Below are 15,463 nucleotides of genomic sequence, written 5' to 3' on the forward strand. Positions count from 1 at the left end.
CTACACAGTTCAACTAACTGGTGACTAACCATTCAAATATATGAGCCTATGGAGGCTATTCTCATTCAAACCACCATAGGAGCCAAGACAAGAAATGAAGCATTCACTATGCAGGAGTGCTGTTTATGGGCTTGCTTCCTGCTTCTGCTCTTCCAACTTCATTATGCAACCCAGGACCACTTGCCCAAAGATGGCACTACCTACAGTGGGCTAGGCCCTTCTGCATCTATTAGTCATCAAGAAAATGCCCCCTAGACATACCAACAGACCAATCTAATGGGTACATTTCTTCAATTGAGGTTCACTTTCCCCTGTGTGTTAAACTGACAAACAAGAATAGCCATCACATATGCAGATCCTAGCTTTTAACTAATTTGTAAATGCTAGTCTTTAATTGATTTGTGTGTGTGCATGTGTGTATGGCAGAAAGATGGGTCAGGAGCTAGGAGTGCATATTGTTCTTCCAGTGGACCAGACTTTTTTGTTTTGTTTTGCTTTGTTTGGCCAGCACTGACTTAAGGTTCACAAACACCTGAAACTCCAGTTCCAGGAGACTCTGATGCCATCTTCCAGCTCTGCAGGTACCTTCACTTATATGCAGAGACACATAGATATGCATATGATTTAAAAATAAAAATAATTTCATAAAGAAATCTATTTTAAAAAAAATAAAAATCTTAAATAAGTCTTAGGACATAATTTCTGATCATTCTTGAAAACTCTACTGCCTTGTGTCAAATGCATTGTTAAGTTGAATTCTTGCTTTTTGTATGAGCATAAAGTAAAGATACAACAAAAACTTATTTATGCATTGATCAATGAAAGAACCAGCAATATATTCTAGGAGTATCTAAATAAAATTTGAGGAGCAGTGAATATGTAGGTTAGAAGAATGCTGAAGGGGCAAGATTGTCTCTCCACTAAAAAGGTAGATTTCCTGTGTAAGTTCATGAATAAAGCCATTTATGTAGCTGATTATCTACAACTAGTAGGGTTCGCTCAAAGCCAATGAAAGGCAGAGTCAGCCAGGAGGGTGCAGCAACTAGAATATTTGATCTTTATTTACCCTGATCTAAGTCTTTCTCAGTTTTCCCTCACACTCAGACACCCAATTCCAGCTCCTCTCCTTTTTCCATGAAATTTGGACTTACTGTCCATTTAACATAAAAGCACTTCTTAGTCCATGTTAGCACTAAGAAATAAGAAAAGGGGTGCTTCTTTTCTGCTAGTTTTTTTCATAACTATGTACAATTCCCATAAGGATGTGTTGCAGCTTCTTATACTCTATCCACATACTCCAGCTTAGAGACTCCAGAAGACTCTGAATTTGAAAAGAAAATATTGATGTGAAGTAACTAGTCCATTTGTTAATCAGATATGAAAAGCCTCTCTTGCCTCTGATAGTAAAAAAAGAGCCAAAGTCAATACTTTCTTAGCGCTATCCAAGGCTCTATTCAACTAGACAAGACCCTGAGGGTTAGGCTGGTCATTGTGCTCCAGGCTATGGATAGAAGGTATCCCAGGCTTCTAGGACCCGGGCCACTTCTCCAGGATCTGGCCAGTAGGAGAACCCTTAACCTTTTGCACTTCTTTTGTTCTCTATATGTTACTTTAAATACTACATTCTGCTTCCATGTTGATGAGCCCTGAAGGCAAGATCTGCAACTGGCTGAAGTCATCCATTAAGTGCTTCATAGAGATATATGCAAATATATGCAAATAAGGTACACCACAGAGTATTTAAACTAAAATACAATAGCCTTAAATAGACACCAAATAGTAGTCCTAGAAGAGGTAATTAAGTCTATTGTTTACAACCAATTCCTTTGTTAGCTGACTTTTTTCCTCAAATGAAGAGAGTAGTCTTTTTCTCAGCTCCTCTGACAGAAAGACAAAAATTGCATTTGCTGTTTGCCTCATTGTTATCTACAACAACATAGCCAAATAATTTTATTAACAAGAGAAAAAGTAATGCAGAAATGAGGCAACAGTCATAAGGCTTCCCATGATCTAGCTGTTGTTCACCATTCCAGTCTGCCTTACCCCTAGTCCCTTCCACAATCTTTCGCAACTTCCATACTGCCTATCTTCAGATCACACACTTCCTGTCATCTTAGCCTACCGCCCTGTTCAAGGTTGTCATTATTGGAGTGACAAAAGGACATATTAAGATGATAACATGATGGTTTCTGAAATGGGGCAGAGGTTAAAAAGTTGAAGTAGGGAAGAAAGGCAGGAAAATTATGGGGACATGAGACAAGAAAGGAGCCCTTCCCTGTGGAGTCTGGATGAACCTCTCACCAGCTGAGAAGCTAGAATTCTAGCACACAATACCTGCTGTCATAGTTACTGGCATAGGGTTAATATTCCTTTTGTATATAATGTCTGAATGTATATGACCTTGGAAAAACCTCATTGCCAACCTCATCCCCACTCCCTACCCTAACCCTCCATATTTTCTGGGAATGTTAACAAACAAGACTATTAACTTTATTTACAGTGAAGATATTCTAATTTCCCTCATCCTTGTGATCTAGAGCTTAACCTATTAATTGAAATCCTATCAGGTGCCTCTCAGGATCCACCCTATAGCCTTATCAAGGTTCCTTAATCTTTAAAGAAATAGCTTCAAAACCCAGCAGATATTAAAGTGCGACTCTCTTTTTTTAATTCATTTTACATACCAACCACAGATCCCCCTCTTGTCCCTCCCTGACTCACCCTCTATCCCTTCCTCTGAAAGGGTAAGGCCTCCCATTGGGAGTCAGCAGAGACTGATACATTCAATTGAGGCAGGACCTAGGTGCCCCTCAACCGAAGAATGGTTTAAGAAAATATGGCTCATATACACAATGGAGTACTACTCAGCAGAGAAAAACAAGGACAACATGAAATTTGCAGGCAAATGGATGGAACTAGAAAATATCATCCTGAGTGAGGTAACCCAGATTCAGAAAGACAAACATGGTATGTACTCACTCATAAGTGGATACTAGATGTAAAGCAAAGGATAACCAGACTACAACCCACAGCTCCAGAGAAGCTAGATAACCAAGTGTGGCTCTTTTAAAGAAGCCCACACTCATGCTCTTTCTGAGATCCTCTCCTCTTAGTTCTTATGCTTAAAATCTACATTAATATTAATATATATTGTACATGATAGGTATTTTGAATTCCTGGTGTTAGGTTTCTCTGCCAACACAGTAAGCCCAATCAAGCCGAATTAAAAGATAAAGGACCAGGTTTAATCTGAGCAAAGCATTCCTGAGTGATCGTAGGTTAAGACGTGAAATCACATGGCAGGTCACTATGAACCAGAGCTTAAATACCCTGTAGGCATGGTCTCAAGCAGCTCCGGGGAAGAAGCCAGCTGGTTGGCAGGCTTTCTAGGGGGCATGGTTTAGAAAGGGAGGAGGGGACTGAGGCGAAGCTTCCAATGGAACATCTCAACCTTCTTGGATATATGGGTGCCTGTTCAAGTCTGGCTAGTTCCTGTTAGCATGGGAAGATGTGAGGAGGGGGGGTCAGGAGTCAGTGGGCTCATGCTCAGTGGGAGGTGTGGGTGAAGAAGCACTCAGTTAACTGCCATCCTAGAGACCTCCAGGATCTGTTTCTTGAGGAAGCAGAGAAGGCAAGTTGCTAGGAGATGTACTTCTTCCACCAAGGTCATAACTTTCAGATGTCCACCAACAGTGCCACAAACTGAACCAAGTGTTCAAATGCCAGAGCCTATGGGGACATTCTCACTCACACCTCCACACTTATCTCTTAGGTCACTATTGCTGTGATGAAACACCAAGACCAAAAGCAACTTGGGAAAGAAAAGGTTTATTTGGCTTACATTTCCACATCACTATTCCTCATCAAAAAGGAAGTTAGGATGGGAACCCGGAGGCAGGAGGCCATGGAGGGTTGCTGCTTACTGGCTTGCTCCCCATGGCTTACTCAATTTGCTTTCTTATAGAACCCACGACTACCAGCCCAGGGCAGGCACCACCCACGATGGGCTGAGCTCTCTCCTACCAATCCCTAATTAAGCAAATGCCTTACATGCTTTCCTACAACCCCATCTTACGGAAGCATTCCCTCCTCTCTAATGATTTAGCCTGTGTCAAGTTGAAATAAAACTATCCAGCATACTATCATACCCAGCTTTTATGTTAAGGATTCAAACTTAGGTCCTCATGCTTGCACGACAAATGCTTAATCCACCAAGCCATCTCGCAACCTAAAGTATCTTTAGTAAAGCTGTAATTTGCTCCAAACTGGCTAGTCCTGAAATTCTTTTCTGTGTTAAAGCCACAAATCCTAGGTTGAGGTTGCTAAAAGATTGAGGGAATTCCTCACATTGTTGAGGGTGACAATGTGGAGATACGCCTCTATCCTGCCACCTTGGCAAAGTGACCTATTCAAGATGTGTTTTGGAAGTGAGCTGTTTCATTCCTTTGCATTCTTTACCATGCAAACCTGATTCACAAGTCTGAGACTGTGTTAAGTGCCTTTTGGGATTGCATACTCCCAAACTAGAAACTTTTGGATGATGATGTTGGCTTGTGTTGTTTTTCCACTCTGGTAGCTAGAGCCTTCTCAAAATTCTTGCAAGAACTATGTCAAAGGAATAGTCTAGCCCACTCACTTTGTGGAAATAATGGAGTGATTGACTCACAAAGACCCTTTGTTTCGTGAAACTGTAGTCATGCTTCTGAATGTCTCTAAATTCATCTGTGCACTTCCTGGTGAAGTACAACTTATCAGTTTGGCAAGAAGTACCCCTTCTTGTCTCTAATATCACCTTCCATGTGTGATCAGGGTGATGTCTGATCACCTTGCCCTCCTTCATGGCCATCCTACTAAGTCATTTTTGCTAGAATCTTCTTTATCATGCTACTTCCTCTTTGTAATTGTCTACACATGCCCCTGACCCTACTCTTTGGCTATTAATCTCACTTCTCCATGCTGTTTTGGCAATTAAATCCAATTCTATACTGAGGTCTTTTTCCTTTTCTTGCAATAATCTTGAATATTTTTTTCCCTCTCCAATTTAACCTCTGTGGTATCCTGATGTTTCTTTGATTTTACCCAAGTCCCGTGGCTAATTGGGGGCAGAGCTGGAAGATGATGTCTAATGCCAGTTTTTACTGCTGCACCCCTTCCACCGCACCACTCTGCTCTGAGTCTCTCAGCCTTGCATTTGCTTGTAAATATTTAAACAGCCCTCTGCAGAGCTACAGAACAACAGAGAAACCATGCTTTAAACAATCTAGTCTTATCCCCAAAGGTACATTAGAGCCCAAACCATGAAATTAATAGTTACTTACTTACTCGGGATCAATACATTCTTTGGCTGAGATGAGAGACTGTTTTTGGACACAGCATAAAAGGGATGGAGAAGAGTGAGTGAACTAGGCAATGCTGACAAATAGAAAAGCAAAGGAAATTTGGGGGCTGCCTACAAAAGCAAGGGGGCAGACACCAGCTCCAGCCATGCCAACCCTCCAAACCTATGCCCTCACATGTCCCAGGGATGGATAGAGATGGGCAATGAGGAACTGAGCCTTTGAGACTAGGTACTCTGGGATCAGAAACCTTTAGGAAACCTAATCCTAGGTCTGGGCCCCCATATTCTCAGGATCTTCTGATTTGGGAGTCAACATCTTCATCAACAATTTTTTAATTGCTCAGTTTTTGTAAATGTCCTCAAGCACGGAATGGAAAATCACCCAAGGACCTGATATTCTAAAACCTACCACCAAAAGAAAAGAAAGCTAAGGATCGTAGCACATGCCTATAATCTCAACACTTGGAAAGCAGAGGGCAGAGGACCTCAAGGTCAAGTTCAACCTTGACTACACAGCTAAATCCTGTCTCAAGCACACACACACACACACACACACACACACACACACACACACACACACACAAGATTGTCCACATAATATAGCCCTAGTTTAGGAAAAAAACACATATATAGGTTGTAAAAATTCCTAAAATAAGAGAGCTCAATCAGATTATTTTATCACAAAATAAGAAACATCTTAAAATGTCACCAAACAATGATTCTAATGTAAAATGCCCTGTTCTGTGTAATCCAGTTTCTCATTTGAACTATGTCAAGAACCAACATCAACTGAATGCATTCCTTTAGAAGCTGAAATAGTATGTAAGTACACCATTCCCATGGTAACTATTTTCTTACTGAATGAAAATAGCATAATTAACATTTTAGGATGTCTTTTTCTGAGATTTTCATCTTTTATAGTAAGTGTCCATTATGCTCATAAATAACCCATAGTATTGTCTTCTCTTTTTTCTCCTTTTATTTAAAAAATTAATTTAATGAATGTACAATGAAAAATGTGCTATTTTTGATGCACTATTAGTTACAGCATGTGTTCCTTGAATATTTTAATATTTTAACCATTGTTGAATAACCATTGTTCTTTATAGTGTTAAGAATCCAGGACTTTTCAAAAGATGCTGCTGCTGCTGCTGCTGCTGCTGCTGCTGCTGCTGCTGCTGCTGCTGCTGTTTAATCCCATGGCCAAAGGCAATTCAAGAAGAACTTATTTCAACTCATGGTTCCAGAGGGCTGTTGTCCATTACAGCAGGAAAGGCATGAAAGCAGAAGCAGGAAGTTGAGAGATCACATCTCAACTGTACACAAGAGGCAGAGTGAAAACTGGAAGTGGGCAAGGCTATAAACTTTCGAAGACTGGCCCCAGTGACACTTCCTCCAGCAAAACTTCCAATTTGAAAGTTCCATGACTTCCCCAAACAGTACCACCAACAGAGACCTACTGTTGAAATACATGAGCCTGTGGGGGACAATTTTTATTCAAACCACCACAGTGATCTATAAAACATGGGTCCCCCGCCCCGCCCCGTAAATTCCTTAAACGTCAGTGTTGCAGTCATACTCCCTTAAGAACCCACAGCATGATTTCTCATGACCTGATTATCTGTGATCCAGTAGGGAACTAAAGGTTGATAGTTGAGTTTCATGGGTCCTCAGTGAAGCATGTTCAGTACAATTTGACAAGAATTGTCTAGTCCACAGAACATCTTTCCTTGGAAGACTGATATAGTAAAAGCTGTGAAGATTACCTAGTAGGAGCAATGACGCTATGAACAACTGGAGTCTGTTTGGGGGAAAGAAAAGACAGTTTTTGAGGGGTCAAGTTAAATAAGAAAGGGGAAATTATCCTAAGCAATTCCTAATATTGCTTCACTCAAACATGTGAATGTGTCTTATACTGATTTTGTATTAGTTTCTATATACTTTTTAATTTTTCTCAGTTCAGAACAGCATCGCTTCAAATGTCACCAACCTCACCGAACCTGTTACCTCTCATGTAATCCATGTGGACTGAATAGTTGAAGATTAATGCAACAAGAAAGGGGTCTATTCAGAATTCAGTGTTTGGTCCCCCACAAACTTGTATTGGAATGGAATTGCCATTGTGGGCATGTAGGAGCTGGGAATTTTCTATGGTTGTTAGGCAACCAGGGATCTGTGGGATTGCTTCTAGTATAAAAAGAACAGCCTTTCATTCTTTTATTTATTTATTTATAATTAAGAAAATTTTTTATTCATTTTACATACCAACCACAGATTCCCCCTCTCATCCCTCCTCCCACTCCCCCCAGCCTTCCCCCCACCCCAAGACTACCAACCAGCCCCTCCTCCAAAAAGGTAAGGCCTCCCATGGAGAGTCAGCAAAGCCTGGTACTTTCAGTTGAGACAGATCCAAGCCTCTTCCCCTGCATCAAGGCTGTGCAAGATGTCCCACCATAGGTAATGGGCTCCAAAAAGCCACCTCATGCACCAGGGATAGATCCTAGTCCCACTGCCAGGGGGGCCTTAAACAGACCAAGCTACACAGCTGTTTTGCTTATGCAGAGGGCCTAGTCCAGTCCCATGCAGGTTTCACAGCTGTTGGTCTAAAGCTCATGAGTTCCCACTAGCTTGGTTCAGTTGTGTCTGTAAGTTTCCCTATCATGATCTTGATGCCCCTTGCTCATAGAATCCCTCTTACTTTTCTTCAACTGGACTTCTGGAGCTCAGCCTGGTGCTCAGCTGTGGATCTCTGCGTCTGTTTCCATCAGTTACTGGATGAAGGCTCTATGACAATAGTTAGGGTATTCACCAATCTGATTACTGGGGTAGGCCAGCTCAGGCACTCTCTCCACTATGGCTAGTAGTCTGAGCTGGGGGTCATCCTTGTGGATTCCTAGGAACTTCCTCAGCACCAAGTTTCTCCCTATCCCCATGATTTCTCCTTCCATCAAGATATATCTTTCATTGCTCTCCCACTTCATCCCTGTTCCAGCTTGACCATCCCATTCCCTTCTGTTCTCATCTCCCATCCCCTACCCTCTGTTGCCCCCCTCACCCCCAGTTTACTCAGGAGATCTCATCTATTTCCCCTTCCCAGGGTGATCCATGCATCCTTCTTGGGGTCCTCCTTGTTACCTAGCTTCTCTGGAGCTGTGGGTTGTAGTCTGGTTATCTTTTGCATGTTTACATCTAGTATCCACTTAAAAGTGAGTACATACCGTGTTTGTCTTTCTGAGTCTGGGTTACCTCACTCAGATATTTTCTAGTTCCATCCATTTGCCTGCAAATTTCATGATGTCATTATTTTTCACAGCTGAGTAATACTCCATTATGTAAATGTACCACATTTTCTTTATCCATTCTTCGGTTGAGGGGTATCTAGGTTGTTTCCAGGTTCTGGCTATTATGAATAATGCTGCTATGAACATAGTTGAGCATGTGTCCTTGTGGTATGATTGAGCATTCCTTGAGTATATGCCCAAGAGTGGTATCACTGGGTCTTAAGAAAGATTGATTCCCAATTTTCTGAGAAACTGCCATACTGATTTCCAAAGTGATTGTACACAGCTTCTCATTCTTTCTTTCTGCCTGTCTGCCATGTTATGCTTCTGTAGTGTTATGACAGAACAGGGAGGTCTTTCCATATGGTGTGAACATCTTGATAATGGCCTCTAGAGTACCAAGGCAGTAAATTTCCGTTCATTATAAATTACTCAGTTTAGCTAGCCATAATGGCACCTGCCTGTAATCCCAGTACTCAAGAGGCTGAGGAAGAAGATTGCAAGTTCAAGGCCAAGCTAAGCTGCATAGCAAGATCTCATCTCAAATAAAATAAAATTCATATTCTGTAGTACATAATGTAGTACACAAAGTTTTCCTATAGTGTAAGTGAAGTGCCAATTTCCACATAGCTCTCTCACTTTACCAAGAAATTTAATTTAAAAATAGTTTTTAGATAACATTATCAACTAATGTTTACTGAGGGGGCCCTGTGCTGGGCATTTCATTTAATTTCTCTTTTAATATCTGCAACAATCCCTTGAGGCTATCCTCATTTTATCAGAGATGGGACAGGAGAAAGTTTGGTTCAATCCTACCTAGATACTATATGTGCATTTTGCGTCTGTGCCTTCACCTTCTTTCTGGGATTAAGCCCAGTCACCCCACTGCTGTTTATAATCCCACTATCTTGTAAAAAAAAAAAAAAAAAAAAAAAAAAGGAGTATCCACATAGTGGAGTTTAAATAAGGATCTACAAGTTTCTAAAGTCCCATTGTGCTGAGGGATCTTAGCCTATTCCAGCCAGCTCAGGAAAGAGAGACTCTTTGGGTAGAGGAGGACAGATCTCCAGAGCCCTCAGCTCAGATATCTTGTAGGATCCAGTCCAGTTGCAGAAGATATGCAGACATGACTTGTCTTCATGGGACTGGGAGTGTATGAGCTTCTTGTAGTCACCAAGGTTCTCCTCTGTTTATGTCCTCTGACCTCTTCTAAGCACAAGTTGCCTACCCTGTCCCAACACAATCCTGCATCCTGATTTCCTTTGTGAGACAGCTTCTCTCTTGAATGTTAAGAAGCTTTCCCCTTGCCTCTCTAAGCTCTTACAAATGAAAAGTCTTAACTTTCTAAACTGGTGTGTTTGTCACGTGAGATGCAGGGCTTATTCTAGCTTTCAAAAATTGAACATCCTTCCTGGTGGTGATTTTGTAAAATAAGAAACAAATTCTCCCAAGACCATTTGGAGGACTCCATGTCATACAGACAAGCAGTATTTTGGGTAAAAGGCCAAATTGTATTTTAGGATTTGTGGACCATAAAGAGTCTCATCAGTGACTTGTTTCATTTGAGCCTTTTGAAGTCACAAGAAGCATTCTTAGCTCCAGCATGTTCTATGGCCCATGGGATTCTCTTTGCTGACCTGTGATAAAGGAAGAGGCAAGTTCAGGGCATTTCTTTGTCTATTTGTCTATACTGCACTCAAACCAATTTAGAATCTCATAGCCAATGGGAAACAGTCCTCAAACTGGTAAATTCTGTGTTTCAGTACTTATGTCTGATCTATGACCAAAATTGTAAAATTCAGGTTACAAAAGCCTCTTTTCCAAATATCCAAATACATTTTTATGTCTTCTCTGTATGTTTGTGTGTGTGTATGTATGTATGTATGTGTGTGTGTGTGTGTGTGTGTATGTGTGTATGTGTGTATTTCAGAAAGGTCCTAAAAATTATTATGCAAACACTTTCTTATCTTGTAAATTAGATTATAAAATCTCTTAAATTAAAAGACCTCTATCATGATTGACTTCTACAGATAAGTGTTTATAAAATTAAATATTCCTAAAACTCCAAAACATGAAGGAAATTGAACTTCCTATAATTTCAATGTACTAAAAAAGAATTCCAGCTTACATAATTCAGCCAGTCTTTTGCAAATGAGACTAATTTATTATTGTTGGTTTAATAAAAACAAATTATGTCTTCTCTGAGTTATCAGCATTAATTAACATACAAGACTACATTTTTATTCTACGTCAGTGCACAGTTAATAAGCTTCTGCAGGTTTATTGATAGAATAAACTAATGTTACTTCTACTAAATATTTAAGATTATGAAAAATGCAAATGTGTATTTAACTAAATTAAATCATCATTCCAACAAAATTTATTCCAATCACATTTACAGTTTGTGATATGCTGGATAGATATCTTCCAAGGTCTTTAGGTAACTCAGAGACTGGGCTCGTAGATACTAACCTGGATGAACTGATGGATATTCACTGGCTATTTGGATCATTTCTCAGAAAGATGGAATGGAGAAACAGTAATCACTAAGCATAATTTAGTGTTTTGTTTTTTGTTGTTTATTTTTGTATAGTATAGAGAAGTTACATTTTTTTAACTAAAGAATACATATATTCATTTTGCCACTTTAAAAAGTTATACTGAAAAGTACACATGCAGACAGAAAATCTGCAGAGATTAGACTTGGCTAAAGTTTGGCTGATTTATTTATAAGATTTTCAAAAGAAATCCCTAATATCAAATATTATATTGGGGAAGAATTAAAGTTTAAATTTATCTTTCTTGGATTACTATTTGGATCATATAGACAGTTCTAAGTACTTAGGTGTATCTTCCATATAACCTGCCAAGGTGACAAACTTCTACAGCTTATGTTTTTATTATTTAATTATATTTCTTAGGAACAAGCTAAGACTCTTTCCAATAATGGTAGCTCCTATATTTATCAGAGTTTTCCAGAAAAAAAAGCAGAAGATACAGAAGGAAATTTATTACATGGGATCAGCTCTTGGGATTATGGGCAATGTCTCAGAAACAGGAGGAAGAATAAGCTGAGTCCTGTTTGGATGGAACATCCATCCTTCTTACTCTATCCAGAGACTGTGGCTTCTCATTTTCTACCCTTGAGACTCAAGCAGGACAGGACTTACTTCACAGGCTCTCCAGGCTCTAGGGTCTTTGAGCAAGGACTATAATCACACCACCAGCTTTGCTGGACCATCTCCTTAACAAAATGCTAATACCTTCTGCAAACACACTCACAAACATCCTCAGAAACAATTTTTTTTCCAGCTATCTGAGCATCCAGGCATGCTGCTTAAAATTAAACACTGTAGCTCCTTGAATAGGTAGGTATATCATCCTAAATGGTCAAATAAAGTACAGATACCATCTGTAGTATCCCTTGACTTCATCCTAATTAGGAATTCAAAACTCCCAATAGACTTTGATGCTTGTCTGTGCAAACTTCAAAACCTAGATCGTATCCCTTGTGGAAAGCATAGCTGAGATAGTCCAGAGTTTTTTCCCTGGAAAATCACAAGGAATGTGTTCTTTTGTAAGTGAAAACAGAAGTACTACAGATAATTATGCTACTTGAAAATTTAAGTTTCATGGGATGACACATCAAAGCAGTTTAGCCTTCCCCATTGTAAACATGTGACTCAAAGCTTATGTGTAGAAATAGTTCAGTCATTGTATGCTGATGGGAGCTTCCTTAAGAATTTCCTATATCCTTACCACTGATGACAGGCATCTATTGATTAGTATCTTTGTGCTGGCTTCCGTATTGACAGCTTATAAATAATAATTCCAGCTGTCTTAAAATGTTAAGTGGGTGCCAACATCTTTGATTTGAATGTAGCTGCAGCTTTGAGTCCAGTGCTTTCCTTTGAAGTTTTACATCGCTTATGTGTATTTTATTAACACAGAGAGGCTAAAGATCTGCATCAGACGCACCAAATATCTTACCTGATACTTCGTACGTCCTTTAATACTCTGGGTGTATATTTTATTAATTTATCTCAATTTTATATGTATGAGTATTTCCCCATATGTTTATATATATACATATATACATATATATGTATGTATGTGTGTATATATATATGTATGTATGTGTGTGTGTGTATATATATATATATATATATATATATATCCACCACACGTGTGCAGTGCCTGTGGTGGCCTTTAAAAGGCCCTGGATCCCCTGAAACTGGAGTTACAGATGCTTGTGAGCCATCATATGGGTGCTGGGAACTGAAGCCAGGTCCTCTGCATGGGCTGAGCCACTTCCCCAGCCCCTGAAAGTAAGTTTCATTGTTATATTTATAGATATTTTATCTGAAACTATTTTAAGTGGGACATATTGTGTTTTGCCAGCTATAAAATCAATCAAACTCCTTATTGGCCCTATTATTCTTGGAATGAAGTCCCATCAGAAGATACACTTTTGCAATGTCTCACTCGGTGGCTGAGTATAGCAACTTAAGCCTTGTCTCAGAGTTTCAGTTTTACTTTGATGATCTATTGAAAGCATGAGCAGCTATAGGACAAGGTGCCTGGTCTTCAACAAGAAGTATCGCCCCAAAATTTGCTCACCAGCTTGGCCTCAATTTCATAACAGTCTTTCTGCCTCAGCTTCCTGAGGCATGAGGGGTGATAAGCATCAGCCACCATACTGGCTCCATGTACTTCCTGACTGAAAATTTTTGAGTGACATCTCCAATCAGTCCCCTTTTGTCCTTCTAGGTTCATTCTTCTATTATTCTGCTGTCATTTAGTAGAGCTTTAAGAAAACATAAAATATATATTCACTTCACTATGCTGCTATAATTCTTGTTGATTGTGTTCTTTATAATTTTAAAGTCTTAGTCTTTTTTTCTGCTACCTTTTCTACCCCTGCTTTCATATTCCAAAGAAAATGTCAAACTACTATGAAGTCTAAAACTTACAATGATGTTCTAGTTTCCTTACAATTAATACATTTTTATTTTTAACATCAAAAGTTGTCAACTTAAATACATATCAAGAAAAACACCTGTGACTCTAGAAGCCCTCTCAGCTCAGAGAACACAGCTCCCAGATCTACAACCCTCTGTAACACATTATCAGCGAGGTGGGCAAGTTACTGTTGCCAGAAGCCCAGTTCTTTCTCCCAGTGTTTGGAAAGGCATGTCAAGTGTGTGATTAAACCTTAATTTGTTGATGGTAGCTTCTCGACACATAATGAGCTCTGAGCAAGCGTGTGGTGGAAACTATTGTAAAAGGCACAGCACAAACACACAACAGAGACCACTGCAAATAAACACAGTGGAGATGCCCATTCACTCACAGGTGAATGAAAGAAGCCCCTGAAATCTTATCTAAACTTTTCTACAAACATGAGTAAAAATAGTAACTGTGGGACAGGAGTGGTCTCTCACTGTTCCTCATTTTTAATGGTCCGCTTGGGTCTGATCATTGGCCATGTGGCAGGGAGCATACTTCATGAAAATCTGAAATGCCCTAGAGTTTTGCATGTGCTGTGGAACTATGATGTCAATAAAATTAAGTGGAGATTAGAATAGTTTTCTAAGAAAACCAAAAAGCTGTATTATTCTGGGGAATCCTTCCTAAAGAAAAAAGAAGTGGTAAGATGACCATACCAAAGATGGGGAGCAGGCCCCCATTCTAGGATCACACTCTTCAATGCTCCCAATGTATTCCCTGAACTAAGATCTAGCTATCAAGTGATATAACACTGAGTAGGAAGACCGAAGGGATTGACATGCAAATAAGCTCTCCAGGCAACCTACACGGCTTAAATTCTGCTCAGGCAGGAATATTTGGGGTGCTCATTTGCATTGCATTGGTTAGTTACCAAAAAGTACACTGGGTTCACAGCACTTTAAAACCCTCCTTGTCAGATCCTGGGAACAAATGAAAACGTCTGAACAAAGACGACTGAGCAGTGAGCTTCCCATCATAAGTTGGAGAAAGACAGACTGAGCAGAGAGCTCTCCATCATAAGTCAGAGAAAGACAATACTCCTTGTGTTGGGAACATAAATGTTCTCTTTGCATGTGTATCACACAAACAGGGGCCACAGATGAGTGTGACTGCCTCTTCTTAAAACAAAGCTCTCAGACCCAGTAGCTTCTTTTCCGGTGTAGTCTCTGGTCCCCCATGTCATGGTGCTTCCAACTGAGTTGCTCTCGGAGTCATAGCTCATACTAATGTTACTGCATCTGCTTCCAATTTATAAAAGTGCACTTTAGGAAATGCTCTTTTCTTTAATTCACAGCAGTATTTATTGCTGCAGGGGAATCCTAGGCTTATTCTTTGGCAAGCTCTCAGCTCTCAATTTAAACAGGCAAAGCAATGCATGTCTCTCCTTCCTTAAATGGGGACTTGGTCTCTGCAGAGTTTGGCTACTTCATTGTCAATTAAAAAAAATAAAATAAAATAAAAACCATGAAATTAAATGACCATCTTAAAGTGAGGACCTTTCCAGGAGGTTCTTTTCTGTAGAATCTCTATGTATAGCATTTCAGCTTTTGTGGTTGTTCTTGATTTTGTTCTGTTTGTTGGTTTGCTTAGGTTTCATTTTGAGATAGCATTTCACAATATAGTCCAAGCTTGCCTCAGACTCACAGTCTTCCTGACTCAGTCTCCCAAGTTAGGGGATTAGAGGTGTGAGCCACAATGCACAGTCCACTATTGTCCCTTCAGTGGCTACGGTGAAGGAACTGTACCAGCTGCTGTTCAGAGCACCCAGCTTTCTGCTATCTAGCTCCCAACACCTTCTGGAAAAATAAAATAAAGTAAGTCCATTCAGTAATAT

At 39.8% G+C, this 15,463-nt stretch overlaps 2 long non-coding RNA genes across 2 annotated transcripts in view; both read right to left on the reverse strand.

The window, feature by feature from the left end:
- LOC131912861 (uncharacterized) overlaps positions 1–15,463 on the reverse strand; it is a 162,594-nt gene that overhangs the window by 124,521 nt on the left and 22,610 nt on the right. The gene's annotated exons all lie outside the window — the stretch shown is intronic.
- LOC131912860 (uncharacterized) lies at positions 10,110–13,449 on the reverse strand. The gene is made up of 3 exons (XR_009379724.1): positions 13,240–13,449; positions 11,092–11,133; positions 10,110–10,256 (listed from the first exon to the last, which is right to left on the reverse strand). It is a non-coding gene; the product is annotated as an uncharacterized LOC131912860 (long non-coding RNA).

This window comes from Peromyscus eremicus, chromosome 6, assembly GCF_949786415.1.
Source record: "Peromyscus eremicus chromosome 6, PerEre_H2_v1, whole genome shotgun sequence".
NCBI classification, from domain to species: domain Eukaryota; kingdom Metazoa; phylum Chordata; class Mammalia; order Rodentia; family Cricetidae; genus Peromyscus; species Peromyscus eremicus.